Raw genomic sequence first — 14,688 nt, 5'->3', positions numbered from 1 at the left:
GGGGGCCGGCTCCACCCCAGCCGGCCCGCCGCACCCGTGGTGCCCTCCCGTTTCTCCCTTCTGTATCTGTCTCTCCCCCCCCTCAGGTGAGTGAGCCCCAGAGCACCGGTGCAGAGGGAAAGCCCGGGCCGGCTTGCTGGTGCTGCGGGGAGCCGGGCCACCTGCAACAACAATGCACGGCAATGGAAGTGGGCGCGGTGGTACGGATCCCCGACGCGCCAGAGGCCGCCCTCGATCGGGCCGGAGCGTATCGCATACCGGTGAGTGTCCAAGGGGCTACATATCAGGCGTTGGTGGATTCTGGTTGCAATCAGACCTTGATCCGCCAAAGCCTGGTTCAAGACGAGGCATTGGGGGGAGCACAGGGGGTGAAGGTGTTGTGTGTGCACGGGGATGTTCACAGCTACCCTTTGGTGTCGGTCCACATATTTTTCAGAGGGGAAAAATCTATAGTGAAGGCGGCAGTTAATCCTCGCCTTACCCACTCTTTAATTTTGGGGACTGATTGGACGGGATTTCGGGGTTTAATGACGCGCCTAGTAAAGAGTGGGTCCTGCCATTTGACAGGAGGAGGTCCCGGTGTCGCTTTGGCGGGAGCAGCTGTCGCAGAGCCGTCTACGTCATCTCCGCGTCAGAGTGAGGAGCCGCCGGCTCCTCCTCTCTCTATTGAGGAATCCCTCGCGGATTTCCCATTAGAACAATCGCGAGACGAGACTCTGTGGCATGCGTTTGACCAAGTGAGAGTAATCGATGGTCAAACGCTCCAACCGAACGCCACCCCGTCCTTCCCCTACTTCGCAGTTATGAAGGATAGATTATACCAAGTGACGCAGGACACTCAAACTAAAGAGCGAGTCACACAGCTGTTAATTCCGAAGAGCCGCCGGGAATTGGTATTCCAGGCGGCTCACTTTAATCCCATGGCTGGACACTTAGGGCAGGATAAAACACTAGCCCGAATAATGGCCCGATTCTATTGGCCGGGGATTCGCGGCGATGTTCGTAGGTGGTGTACGGCATGCCGCGAATGCCAGTTAGTAAATCCAGCGGCCATTCCAAAAGCGCCTTTGCGCCCTCTTCCGTTAATCGAGACCCCATTCGAGAGAATTGGGATGGACCTCGTAGGGCCATTAGATCGGTCAGCACGAGGGTACCGCTTTATATTAGTTCTGGTGGACTATGCAACGTGATACCCGGAAGCAGTGCCTCTGCGCAATATCTCAGCACGCAGTATTGCGGAGGCGCTCATCCGCATCATCTCCCAAGTTGGAATCCCGAAAGAGATTCTGACTGATCAAGGCACTACATTTATGTCACGGACACTGCGCGAACTGTATGGGTTATTGGGGATTAAGCCAATCCGCACCAGTGTGTATCACCCACAAACGGACGGTTTAGTAGAACGGTTCAACCGCACCCTCAAAAATATTATTAAAAAATTCGTAAGTGAGGACACACGTAATTGGGATAAGTGGCTCAAGCCCTTGCTGTTCTCAGTGTGAGAGGTCCCCCAAGCCTCCACGGGGTTCTCCCCATTCAAATTATTATATGGGCGTAAGCCGCGCGGCATCCTAGATGTGCTGCAGGAAAATTGGGAGGAGGGACCTTCACAAAGCAAAAATGAAATTCAGTACATTATGGACCTGCGCGCAAAACTCCACACGCTCCCCCACCTAACTCAGGAGAATTTGCGGCAGGCCCAGGAATGGCAAGCCCGCCTGTACAACAAGGGTACGCGCCTTAGAGAGTTCACTCCGGGAGATAAGGTACTCGTACTGTTGCCCACATCGAGCTCCAAATTGATCGCCAAGTGGCAAGGACCCTTTGAGGTCACACGGCGAGTCGGGGACGTCGACTATGAGGTGAGGCGAACGGACAGGGGTGGGGCGCTACAGATTTACCACCTCAATCTGCTTAAACTCTGGAACGAGGAGGTCCCCGTGGCGTTGGTGTCGGTAGTTCCGGAGAAGGCGGAGCTGGGACCGGAGGTTCAAAAAGGGACATTGGCATCACGTACCTCTCCGGTCCCCTGTGGAGACCACTTCTCCCCGACCCAACTCACAGAGGTCGCCCAGTTGCAGACCGAGTTTTCGGATGTGTTCTCGCCCCTGCCCGGTCGCACTAACCTCATAGAGCACCACATAGAGACGCCCCCGGGGGTGGTAGTGCGTAGCCGCCCTTACAGGCTACCCGAACACAAAAAAAGGTGGTTCGGGAAGAACTTCAGACCATGCTCGAAATGGGCATCGTCGAGGAGTCCCACAGTGACTGGAGCAGCCCGGTGGTCTTGGTACCCAAGGCCGATGGGTCGGTCCGGTTCTGTGTGGACTATAGAAAAGTCAACACGGTGTCTAAATTCGACACGTACCCAATGCCTCGTATTGACGAGCTGCTCGATAGACTAGGCACGGCTCGCTTTTATTCGACACTGGATTTGACGAAGGGATATTGGCAGATCCCCTTGACTCCATTATCCTGGGAAAAAACGGCCTTTTCCACACCGTTCGGCTTGCACCAATTCGTCACACTTCCTTTTGGGCTGTTTGGGGCGCCTGCTATGTTTCAGCGGCTGATGGACAGGGTCCTCCACCCCCACGCCACCTATGCGGCCACATACCTTGATGATATAATCATCTATAGTAACGACTGGCAGCGGCACTTACAACACCTGAGGGCCGTCCTTAGGTCGCTGAGGTGAGCGGGTCTCACTGCCAACCCAAAGAAGTGTGCGATTGGGCGGGTGGAAGTACGGTATCTGGGCTTCCACTTGGGCAACGGGCAGGTGCGTCCCCAAATTAACAAGACAGCAGCAATTGCAGCCTGCCCGAGGCCCAAGACCAAAAAGGGGGTGAGACAGTTCCTGGGGCTGGCTGGCTACTATCGTAGGTTTATACCTAATTATTCGGACGTCACCAGCCCGCTGACTGATCTCACTAAAAAGGGGGCACCAGATCCGGTCCAGTGGACGGAGCAGTGCCAGCGGGCTTTCTCTGAGGTAAAGGCTGCACTGTGTGGGGGGCCACTACTACACTCCCCTGACTTTTCTCTCCCTTTTGTGTTGCAGACCGACGCGTCGGACGGAGGGCTGGGGGCGGTGTTGTCCCAGGAGGTGGAGGGGGAGGACCGCCCCATCCTGTACATTAGCAGGAAGCTGTCGGTGCATGAGGGGCGCTACAGCACAATCGAAAAAGAATGTCTAGCGATCAAGTGGGCGGTCCTCGCCCTCTGTTACTACCTGCTGGGGCACCCTTTCACCCTCTGTTAGGACCACGTGCCCCTCCAGTGGCTCTACCGCATGAAAGATGCCAACGTGCGGATCACCCGTTGGTATCTGGCACTCCAACCCTTCAATTTCAAGGTGGTCCACAGGCCGAGGGCGCAGATGGTCATGGCGGACTTCCTCTCCCGTCAAAGGGGGGGGGGAGTCAGCTGCAGGCCGGACGGCCGCCCGGCCTGAGTCGGGCGGTGGGGGTATGTGGCAGCGGGGGCGTGGTCAAGCACCGGTCTGTGACAGGAGGGCGGAGTCAGGGAAGGTGACTGGCAGAATCACTACACCTGACGGCAATTAACCTGTGTTTGTGTGTCTTCCCAGTGACCGCGCCCTATTTAAGGAGGCAGAGGGAGAGCAGAGAGAGAGCTTCCCGAGACAAGACGACAGTGTGTGTGTGTCTCAAATTTACGTTTGAAATTGTCAGACTGGAAAGTATGGCAATAAAGCCTTCTGATTACCTTGATCTCTGTCCTGCCGTCCTCTGTGCTCCACCCACACATAGGGAACATACTACAGAGACATTTTGAAATTTCATGCCAAGTATCGGCTCATTTGAAATTTCATGACAGCAACACATCTCAAAAAAGTTGGGACAGGGGCAATAAGAGGCTGGAAAAGTTAAAGGTACAAAAAAGGAACAGCTGGAGGACCAAATTGCAACTCATTAGGTCAACTGGCAATAGGTCATGAACATGACTGGGTATAAAAAGAGCATCTTGGAGTGGCAGTGGCTCTCAGAAGTAAAGATGGGAAGAGGATCACCAATCCCCCTAATTCTGCGCCGACAAATAGTGGAGCAATATCAGAAAGGAGTTTGACAGTGTAAAATTGCAAAGAGTTTGAACATATCATCATCTACAGTGCATAATATCATCAAAAGATTCAGAGAATCTGGAAGAATCTCTGTGCGTAAGGGTCAAGGCTGGAAAACCATACTGGGTGCCCGTGATCTTCGGGCCCTTAGACGGCACTGCATCACACACAGGCATGCTTCTGCATTGGAAATCACAAAATGGGCTCAGGAATATTTCCAGAGAACATTATCTGTGAACACAATTCACCGTGCCATCTGCCGTTGCCAGCTAAAACTCTATAGTTCAAAGAAGAAGCCGTATCTAAACATGATCCAGAAGCGCAGATGTCTTCTCTGGGCCAAGGCTCATTTAAAATGGACTGTGGCAAAGTGGAAAACTGTTCTGTGGTCAGACGAATCAAAATTTGAAGTTCTTTATGGAAATCAGGGACGCCGTGTCATTCGGACTAAAGAGGAGAAGGACGACCCAAGTTGTTATCGGCGCTCAGTTCAGAAGCCTGCATCTCTGATGGTATGGGGTTGCATTAGTGCGTGTGGCATGGGCAGCTTGCACATCTGGAAAGACACCATCAATGCTGAAAGGTATATCCAGGTTCTAGAGCAACATATGCTCCCATCCAGATGACGTCTCTTTCAGGGAAGACCTTGCATTTTCCAACATGGCAATGCCAAACCACATACTGCATCAATTACAGCATCATGGCTGTGTAGAAGAAGGGTCCAGGCACTGAACTGGCCAGCCTGCAGTCCAGATCTTTCACCCATAGAAAACATTTGGTGCATCATAAAATGGAAGATACGACAAAAAAGACCTAAGACAGTTGAGCAACTAGAATCCTACATTAGACAAGAATGGGTTAACATTCCTATCCCTAAACTTGAGCAACTTGTCTCCTCAGTCCCCAGACGTTTACAGACTGTTGTAAAGAGAAAAGGGGATGTCTCACAGTGGGAAACATGGCCTTGTCCCAACTTTTTTGAGATGTGTTGTTGTCATGAAATTTAAAATCACCTAATTTTTCTCTTTAAATGATACATTTTCTCAGTTTAAACATTTGATATGTCATCCATGTTCTATTTTGAATAAAATATGGAATTTTGAAACTTCCACATCATTGCATTCCATTTTTATTTACAATTTGTACTTTGTCCCAACTTTTTTGGAATCGGGGTTGTATTTCCAGGCACATTTTTGTGATCTTCAAAGGCCAAATTACACTCGACATCAGTTGCTAATTGCACTACAAACTGAATCTAATTTACAGGAAAATATCAGAAGGTTCGAGAAAAACCTGCTTAAAGTTCTACCCAAGAAAACAGTAGCACATACAGATCAGTTCCATGTCGAGAAAAAAGTCTGGGGGGGTTAAGGATGTTCCAGTTCGTTACAACTTACTGGGACTCGTACAGTATATCGGTACTATAATAACACTCATGACACATTATGTCAACAATGACTATTTTATACTATGTTTATAATAAGTCTATAAGAAATTTAGTAATTAACAACACAACTATTCTTACATAACAGAGTTAAAATTTTGAGGACAAGATTCCAAATAACTTTGTAAATTTTAAAATGACTTTTAAAATGACTCAGAACAAGACATGGTCATATCATTTAGTATTCAGACTAAAATCTGCTGGACTAGAACTTAGAAAATAGAAGAAAACACCATGAAAGAGAAACCAATCAAAACCAAAAGAGTGAAAGTGATTATCATGCCGTTACCATGTGAACAGTCTTTTAGATTAGATTAGATTAGATTAGATTAGATTAGATAAAACTTAATAAAGTTTTATCTAATCTAATCTAATCCCTTTTGCCTCGGTCACAACCGGGCGTACGTGCCCCTACGGCTGGTCTACGTGCAAAAAACGTAAGAAACGCATGGAGGGCGCGCATGAAACGCACGGAGGGCGTGCGTGTGACGTGCTGATTTTCGAGCCGTAGACTGGCCGCAGACCGGCCGCAGAGGTTCTTTGTCATGTCAAACTCTACGGGCGCTTATGTTTTTTTCAGGTTGCAAGACAAACTTACAGTCAACGTGCGTCTTTCTCCACAAACAAAAAAAATGCAGCGATTTGGGAAACGCCAAAAATCGCACGGCCAAAAAATCGTACGTCCAGTTGTGACCTAGGCTTTTGGGAGGGTTCCCTCAGGGAAATTAAGATTCCAGCAGCATCATTACAGATAAAGAGAGAAAAGAAATAGAGAAAACTTCTAGATAAATTTAAAATAAATTAAGTATTTACATATACAAATATAAAAAGAATAAGATATGGGGAAGGGGGGAAGGAGGGAAAGGGAAAAAAAGGGGGGGAGAGAAGGGGGGGCGGCGGCAGGAGAGATATTGCACTTTATATTGCACATTGTCCGGTATTGCTTATTGTTAGGCTAGGCTACTGCTCCTTCCCGTCCTCTGTCCTCCTGTTACCCCTCCTCCCCCCCAGAGAGGAGTTGTACAGTCTGATGGCGTGAGGGACAAAGGAGTTTTTGAGTCTGTTCATCCTGCACTTGGGAAGGAGCATTCTGTCACTGAACAGGCTCCTCTGGTTGCTGATGACGGTGTGCAGAGGGTGACTGGCATCGTCCATGATGTTCAGTAGTTTGTCCATAGATCTCTTCTCTGCCACCGTCACCAGAGAGTCCAGCTTCATGCCGACCACAGAGCCGGCCCGCCTGATCAGTTTGTCCAGCCTGGATGTGTCCTTCTTGGATGTGCTGCCCCCCCCCAGCACACCACGGTGTAAAACAGGACACTGGCGACCACAGACTGATAGAACATCCACAGGAGTTTCCTGCAGATGTTAAAGGACCACAGCCTCCTAAGGAAGTATAGCCTGCTCTGTCCCTTCCTGTGTAAGTGATTGGTGTTGCAAGTCCAGTCCAGCTTGCTGTCCAGCCACAGCCCGAGGTACTTGTAGGAATCCACAGCCTCCACCTCAATTCCCTCGATCAGAACTGGTCGTGACCTTGGTCTGAACCTCCCAAAGTCAATGACCAGCTCCTTGGTCTTCGAAGTGTTGCGCTGCAGATGGTTCCTGTTGCACCACACAGCAAAGTCCCTCACCAGGCTCCTATACTCCTCCTCTCTGTCGTCACTGATACACCCAACGATGGCTGTGTTATTGGCAAACTTCTGAATGTGACACAGCTCTGAGTTGTAGCAGAAGTCCGCAGTGTACAGGGTGAAGAGAAGAGGGTTGAAGAGTACAGGGTGAAGAGTGCCCTGGGGTGCTCCAGTGCTGCTAATCACAGTGTCAGACGTGATGTCCTTCAGCCTGACATACTGCGGCCTGTCAGTGAGGTACCGTAGCTGGAGATCCAGGTGACCAGGCGGGGGTCCATTCGCATCCTGTTCAGTTTGTCCTGAAGCAATAGGGGCTGGATGGTGTTGAAGGCACTCGAGAAGTCCAAGAAGAGGATCCTCACTGTGCCATTTCCCTTATCCAGATGCGAGTGGGCTCGGTGTAGCCAGTAGAGGATGGCGTCTGCCACACCAATACCTGCCTGATACGCAAACTGCAGACAGTCCTGGGCATGTTGTACCTGGGGTCTGAGGAAGAGCCGCTCCAATGTCTTTATCAGATGTGAAGTGAGTGCCACCGGTCAGAAGTCGTTCAGCTCGCTGGGCCGATTCTTTTTGGGAACTGGAACGATACATGATGTCTTCCAGAGGGTGGGCACTCTCCCCAGCTGCAGGCTGAGGTTGAAGATGCAATTTATGAATGTGTAAGCGGGCTCTCAGTGCTCCGACTCTGGTGTGACTGAGTAAGGGGACAAGTTTTATGTTTCATCTAATTTAGGTAATTTAAAAAATATCATATTATTTGGGCGGCATGGTGGTGTAGTGGTGAGCACTGTCGCCTCACAGCAAGAAGGTTCTGGGTTCGAGCCCAGCGGCTGACGGGGGCCTTTCTGTGCGGAGTTTGCATGTTCTCCCCGTGTCCACGTGGGTTTCCTCCGGGTGCTCCGGTTTCCCCCACAGTCCAAAGACATGCAGGTTAGGTTAACTGGTGACTCTAAATTGAGCGTAGGTGTGAATGTGAGTGTGAATGGTTGTCTGTGTCTATGTGTCAGCCCTGTGATGACCTGGTGACTTGTTCAGGATGTACCCTGCCTCTCGCCCATAGTTAGCTTGGATAGGCTCCAGCTCGCCTGCAACCCTGCACAAGATAAGCAGTTATGGATAATGGATGGATGGATGATATTATTTGACAGTGGGCACATAGGAAAGTGTAAAGTATAAAGTTTCTGTCAATATGTTTATCATGCTTGTATGATAAAAACTCTTAAAGATATTTATCTAAATCCAAGACCTACTCATTCTAAACCTGCCAAGTTTCGCTGGTGAAGCTCTCGACCCCAGAGGGTTAAAATACGATGGAAAAAACACTTTGTCAGAGTCCGAAACCTGTAATAGTCTATTTTCTTTGAATGTTAGTGGTAAACCTACCCAGCTGATAACAGTGTGGCGTGGTATCAGGCCAGAATGCGGTCCTACTCACTGATGAGAGGTGATTTGTCATTTATTGAGAGTGTCTGCGATCCGCCAATCGCAGGCTGTGTTATGACATAATGTATTCGCCCAGTGCAACATTTGGAAGAAAATTAGAAGTACCGTAGATTAGACCCATATCTTTACAATTTTTCATGGGTCATCCGGTTTGATGCTTTTGAAATACAGACAGACAAATGCAAAAATTACCGGTCAGTGTCCGCTGGTCCGGCCTTATTTCCCACACTGATGTTTGCATGATGGCATACACTGAAACGTCTTCATTTGGCTGCTCCTGTTGGGGGTCACCACAGAGGATCATCATGATCTGCATACTTGACTTGGCATACTCAGTGCCCTTCCTGACACAACCCTCCCCAATCTATCTGGGCCTGGGACCAGCACTAAGCATGAACTGGCTTGTACAACCCCAGTGGTTGGGTATTTTACCAAATCTGCATGGCTTTGAACTGTGGGAGGAAACCGGAGCACCAGAATGAAACCCACATAGAAACAGGGAGAACATGCAAACTCCACACAGAAAGGCCCTCGTTGGTTGTGAGGTTCAAACCCGGAACCTTCTTACTGTGAGGCAACAGTGCTAACCACTGCACCACTGTTCCACCTTGGCAGATGCTAAAACACGGTTTATTTTATATAAATAAACAGTGGTAAAATATAGCTGTTTTCTTCAAGATAACATAAGATGTTGGCTGTATAACTCAACTGTAGACAAAACCCAAGAATTTGGCTACAGACACATTGACAGATTTTCCCAAACCTTCTGGATATGTACAATAGTTCAATGATACAAAATGAACCTCCATTCAAACAGTACTCATCAAATATAAAATATTTATATTTATGTGTCCTGGAACTGAGATTTCTCATCGATGAGGTCTGTGTCACCACGAGACATAAACACGTCTTTACCCATAACGGATCCTCGTGACGGATACAAACAGAAAATGAAACGCTGTTTCTTTGGCAGAATGCTAACATTGTGCATGTGACATCTGGAGAACTGTGATATCCCATTTCAGCATCTTCACAGTGTATATGCTATTTTCTTTTCCTTCTCATTTCCCCCGTCTACACTCTCTGATTGAGACACCGCCATCTATCTGAACTTGTACTGCTGCATTCAAACAGGCTGCCAAATCCACCTCATCCCCCCTCATGATTAAATCTAAAGGGATTAAATCTCAAGCTCTTTCCAGCTTTAATTGCCAGGATGAAAACATGAGAGCTTGATCCAAGTGAGTGAAACAAAGAGACTCTGTGGTTGTTGATCCTCCCAAATACACTGCCATGTGTCGAGTCAATATATTTAATAATGACAGATATTTCATAATGCCAGTGCAGTCCATTCATATTACACTCTCCTTCGACAGTTCCACGTCCAGGTGCATGGCAAATCACACAAGTATTCGTGCTAGCCCATAACAAGCACGCGAACTGAGGCCGTCTGTTATGTCTGTTTTCCTCTTTGAGAGAAAATATTTCAATGACATTTCACTGGGACCTCATAATATTATAGTGTTATCGTTTTAATGATCCTCTAAGTAACTGTAATCGTTGAACAGTGTGAATAGGGCAGGGCACAATACCAAAGTGTCTTTTTTCCATTTAGCATGTTTGTTTTACAGTATATTGAGCTCTTTTTGCGTCCTGTGATACTTCGATCTCTTCCCACCATAGAACACTTCTCCTACCACAGTTGCTCTTCACTTCTTAAGCACATCAGGAGAATGGCCAAGATGGCTGGTAATATAATAATATGTGTAATATATCTTTAAAAAAGATGTGTCCGGTATTATAAAATCTATATTTCTACCCCAGAAATGAATAAATCATGGCTGTATTTTGATTCTGGATTACACTGAGGTTGGCTGTGGTGATTCGGTGGTTTATTTTAGTCCGACAGTGTCATACGTTTCTTTAGCAGGGAAATTTCGCAGCTGGTTGGACACATGGGTTGAAATCTAAATATGCTCTATATTCAGAACAGATATTTTCCACTTCTTTTTTGTTCCAGGAATAAACGGACGTTTGGAGTCTTCACAGAAGCAGGCGGAAAGTAATGCATCCTGGTATTCTCTTTACTTTATTGTAGGCTTTATAAAAGGTAGTTCCTTCTTATGCTGGGCTGAAAGATTTTATGGAAATTGCAGCGTATAACAGCCGGAATCTGAGGCTACTGTGTAAACTTTCAGAAAACCCAAGTGGATCAGCAGTTTCTGAAATACTCAAACCAGCCTTTCTGGCACCAAAAGTAACAGCACAATCAAGTCACTGACATCATATTTTTTATGGATTTGTATTAATTCATGTTGAATGTGAACATTAATTGAAGCTCTTGACCTGTATCTGCATGATTATAGACTATGTGCTGCTGCTACATGACTGGCTGACTTGATAATTGTATAAATAAGCAGGTGTACAGGTGTTCCTAATAACATGGCCAGTTAGACTGATGGATGGATGATTGACCCCAAATAAAGATCCATCTTATACTTGTATGGAACTCTGACACAAGTGTCATTATACACTGCCCGGCCAAAAAAAAGTTGCCATTTGGATTCGAATAAGCAAATACATAAAAGCCTTTGATTGGATAATTACTGCAGTGACTAATTAATGTGTTTCAGCTGGCAACAATTCCTTTAACCCGAACTGATGCAGTGAGTAGCTTCTCATTTCTTAAACATATCAGAAGTCATATCCCATTGCTCATGGAAAAGATGTTACAGTGTTTCAGAAGGGTCAAATTATTGGCCTGCATCAAGCAGAGAAAACAATTAATGAGATTACTGAAATGACTGGAATTGGGTTAAATGCAGGCGGCACGGTGGTGTAGTGGTTAGCACTGTCGCCTCACAGCAGGAAGGTTCTGGGTTCAAGCCCAGTGACCGAAAGGGGACCTTCTATGTGGACTTTGCATGTTCTCCATGTGGGTTTCCTCCGGGTGCTCTGATTTCCCCCCACAGTCCAAAGACATGTGGTTAGGTTAACATGGGGTGGCCTTGAGTGAGACACCTAACCCCCAACTGCTCCCCGGGCGCTATAGCATAGCTCCCCACTGCTCTGGGTATGTGCGTGTGTGTGCTCACTGCTCATGTGTGTGTTCACTGCTTCAGATGGGTTAAATGCAGAGAGGAATTTCGCAAGTGTACGTGTGATGAATAAAGTTGCTCTTCTTCTTCTTAACTGTCCAAGGCATTATCAAAACCTGGAAGCATAGTGGTGAACCGTCATGTGATTGGAAAAAGATCCTGACTGACCATGATCAGAGTGATGTTTAATAGTGAAACTAAGATCATTTCCACACTCACAGTGTGATGAGAAGTCAAACAGCTGTGTGGCCATAAGAGGTTTCAGTTTGCTCGGGAGCATCAAGATTGAACAATGGAAAAAGGTCATGTGGTCTGATGAGTCCAGATTGACCCTATTCCAGAGCAGTGGGCGTGTCAGGGCAAGAAGGGAAGCACATGAAGTGATGTATCCGTTGTGTAGTGTCCACTGTACAAGCTTCTAGAGGCAGTGTTACGATCTGTGGTTGCTTCAGTTGGTCAGGTCAAAGCTCAGCAACGTTATGTGGCAATAAAATGAAGTCAGCTGATGATCTGAATGTACAGAATGACCAGGTTCACATCACACCGATGGATTTTTTTTTTCTTCCCTGATGGCACAGGCATAAAATTAGGGCTCACATTGGGAAAGAGTGGTTCAGGGAGCATGAGGAATCATTTTCACACATGAATTAACTGCTACAGAGTCCCAACCTTAACCCCATTGAGAATCTTTGGGATGTTCTGGAGAAGACTTTACTCAGAGGTTCGACTCTCATCCTCAACACAAGATCTCGAAGAACAATGAACACAACTCTGGACTGAAATAAATGGGACATTGCATAAGTTTATCAAAACAACATCATGGCGAATGCATGCTGTAACCAAAGCTAAAGGCAGAACAACCAAATATTAGAGTGCACGACTTTTTTTTTTCTTTTTTCACAAGGCAGTGCATTTTACAAATTATTTCCCAGTCGTAAATTATCGATGCTGAATGCATCAGAATGCTCCGATTTACATTATGAGAGAAACAATAGAATTATTTAATTTATTTTTGTATATTTCTGCAGGCAGCATCCAGGGACCCAATTTGGTTTGGTGTTTGGGTGACTGTCTGTCTCGGGGTTTGTACATTGTCCCTGTGTTTGTGTGGATTTTCTCCAGGTGGTCCGGTTTCCTCCCACTGTAAAAACATGCCAGTAAGGGTGGATTGGCCAAGTTAAATTGCCCCTAAGGGAGAGTGAATGTGTGAATGAGGATAAAGCACTGACTGAGGAGTTGTTTTACACTGTCTTGCAAAAGTATTCATCCCCCTTGGTGTTTGTCCTGTTTTGTTGCATTACAAGCTGGAATTAAAATGGATTTTTAGAGGGTTAGCACCATTTGATTTACACAGCATGCCGACCACTTTAAAGGGGCAAATTTTTGTTTTATTGTGATGCAAACAATAAGATGAAAAAACAGAAATCTGAAAATACTATTGACCTTTAAAGCACTAAATGGTCTCGCACCACAGTACCTGAGTGAACTTCTGCTCCTCTATGACCCGCCACGCCTACTTAGATCAAAAGGTGCAGGCTATCTGCTGGTACCTCGTATAGTGAAGGCTACATCAGGGGGCGGAGCCTTTTCTTACAAAGCCCCACTGTTATGGAACAGCCTTCCAAGTAATGTTCGGGAATCAGACACAGTCTCAGCATTTAAGTCTAGGCTGAAAACATATCTGTTTAGTCAAGCCTTTTGTTAATGGTGTTTGAGGTAAAGGAGTAGATCTGGAGGGTCCTCAGACATAGAGTGTTTTGGTAAACTGGGATGTATGGATGCTGTCAGTCCCCACTCGCTTGCTCACTCGAGTTTGTTGACGGTGTAGTGGCTGCTGCTTTATGTCCCGGGGCTCCCTCATGCCTGTGTTACCTTCTGGCTCTCTCCTTTTAGTTATGCTGTCATAGTTAGTTGCCGGAGTCCCTGCTTGTACTCGGTGCAATATGTATACTGTTCCTACTTATTCAGGTGACATTGGGCATACCTAACCACCTGTGTTTTCTTTCCCTCCCCCTCACCCCAAATCTGTCCCTCTGAGTTACATGGAGTCAACAGGAAATCTTTTGGTGGAGAGGGTGGAGACCTCGACTGGCTATCGTAGCCTGCAGGGAATCGGCCGTCAGACATTCTGTCGCATGTCCCAGACCCGGTGAAATGTAACTGAATTGTCTTGGCCAGCCCTAAGGGTCCCATCTGCATCTCATCATTGCTGAGGAGTGTGCTCCCATCACCCAATCAAGCATCCAGCCAGAGCAGGTCATGATATATTTTTTACCATATTAACATGCCATTGTTGTGTGTTATGCCTGATGTAAAGACTCTCGTCTCTGCGAGCCTACCAGACAGATTTAATACTTGTCATTTTTAGGGCATACCTAACAACGTGTTTTCTTTCTCTCTCTCCCCCCCCCCCCCCCCCCCAATCTGTCCCTCTGAGTTACATGTTGATCCTGGGATTGAGATGCTGGCCTCTTCTGCCCCTCGGACCTGCTTGATCCATCCTGGTGCCCTGTGTCTGGTCGGAGTTTTATCGCCCCACTCCTGTGATGGACGGCCCCATGAGGACAGTTGAGGGTTATACCTGTTAAAACTGTTAATATTATAGTCAGGCTGTCTGTTGTTGCCCAAATGAGGATGGGTTCCCTTTTGAGTCTGGTTCCTCTCGAGGTTTCTTCCTCATGTCGTCTGAGGGAGTTTTTCCTTGCCACCGTCGCCACAGGCTTGCTCATTGGGGATAGATTAGGGATAAAATTAGCTCAGGTTTTAAGTCGTTCAAATTCTGTAAAGCTGCTTTGCGACAATGTTTATTGTTAAAAGCGCTATACAAATAAACTTGATTTGATTTGGAGTGTGCATAAGTATTCACCCCCTTTTGTATGAAACCCCTAAATAAGAGCTGCTCCAACCAATTCACTTCATAAGTCACATAATTAGTTGATTAAGATCCACCTGTGTCCAATCAAAGTGTCACATGATCTGTCACAT

Source organism: Neoarius graeffei, chromosome 3 (assembly GCF_027579695.1).
Source record: "Neoarius graeffei isolate fNeoGra1 chromosome 3, fNeoGra1.pri, whole genome shotgun sequence".
In the NCBI taxonomy this organism is placed as follows: Eukaryota; Metazoa; Chordata; class Actinopteri; order Siluriformes; family Ariidae; genus Neoarius; species Neoarius graeffei.
This window is presented reverse-complemented; position numbering follows the sequence as displayed.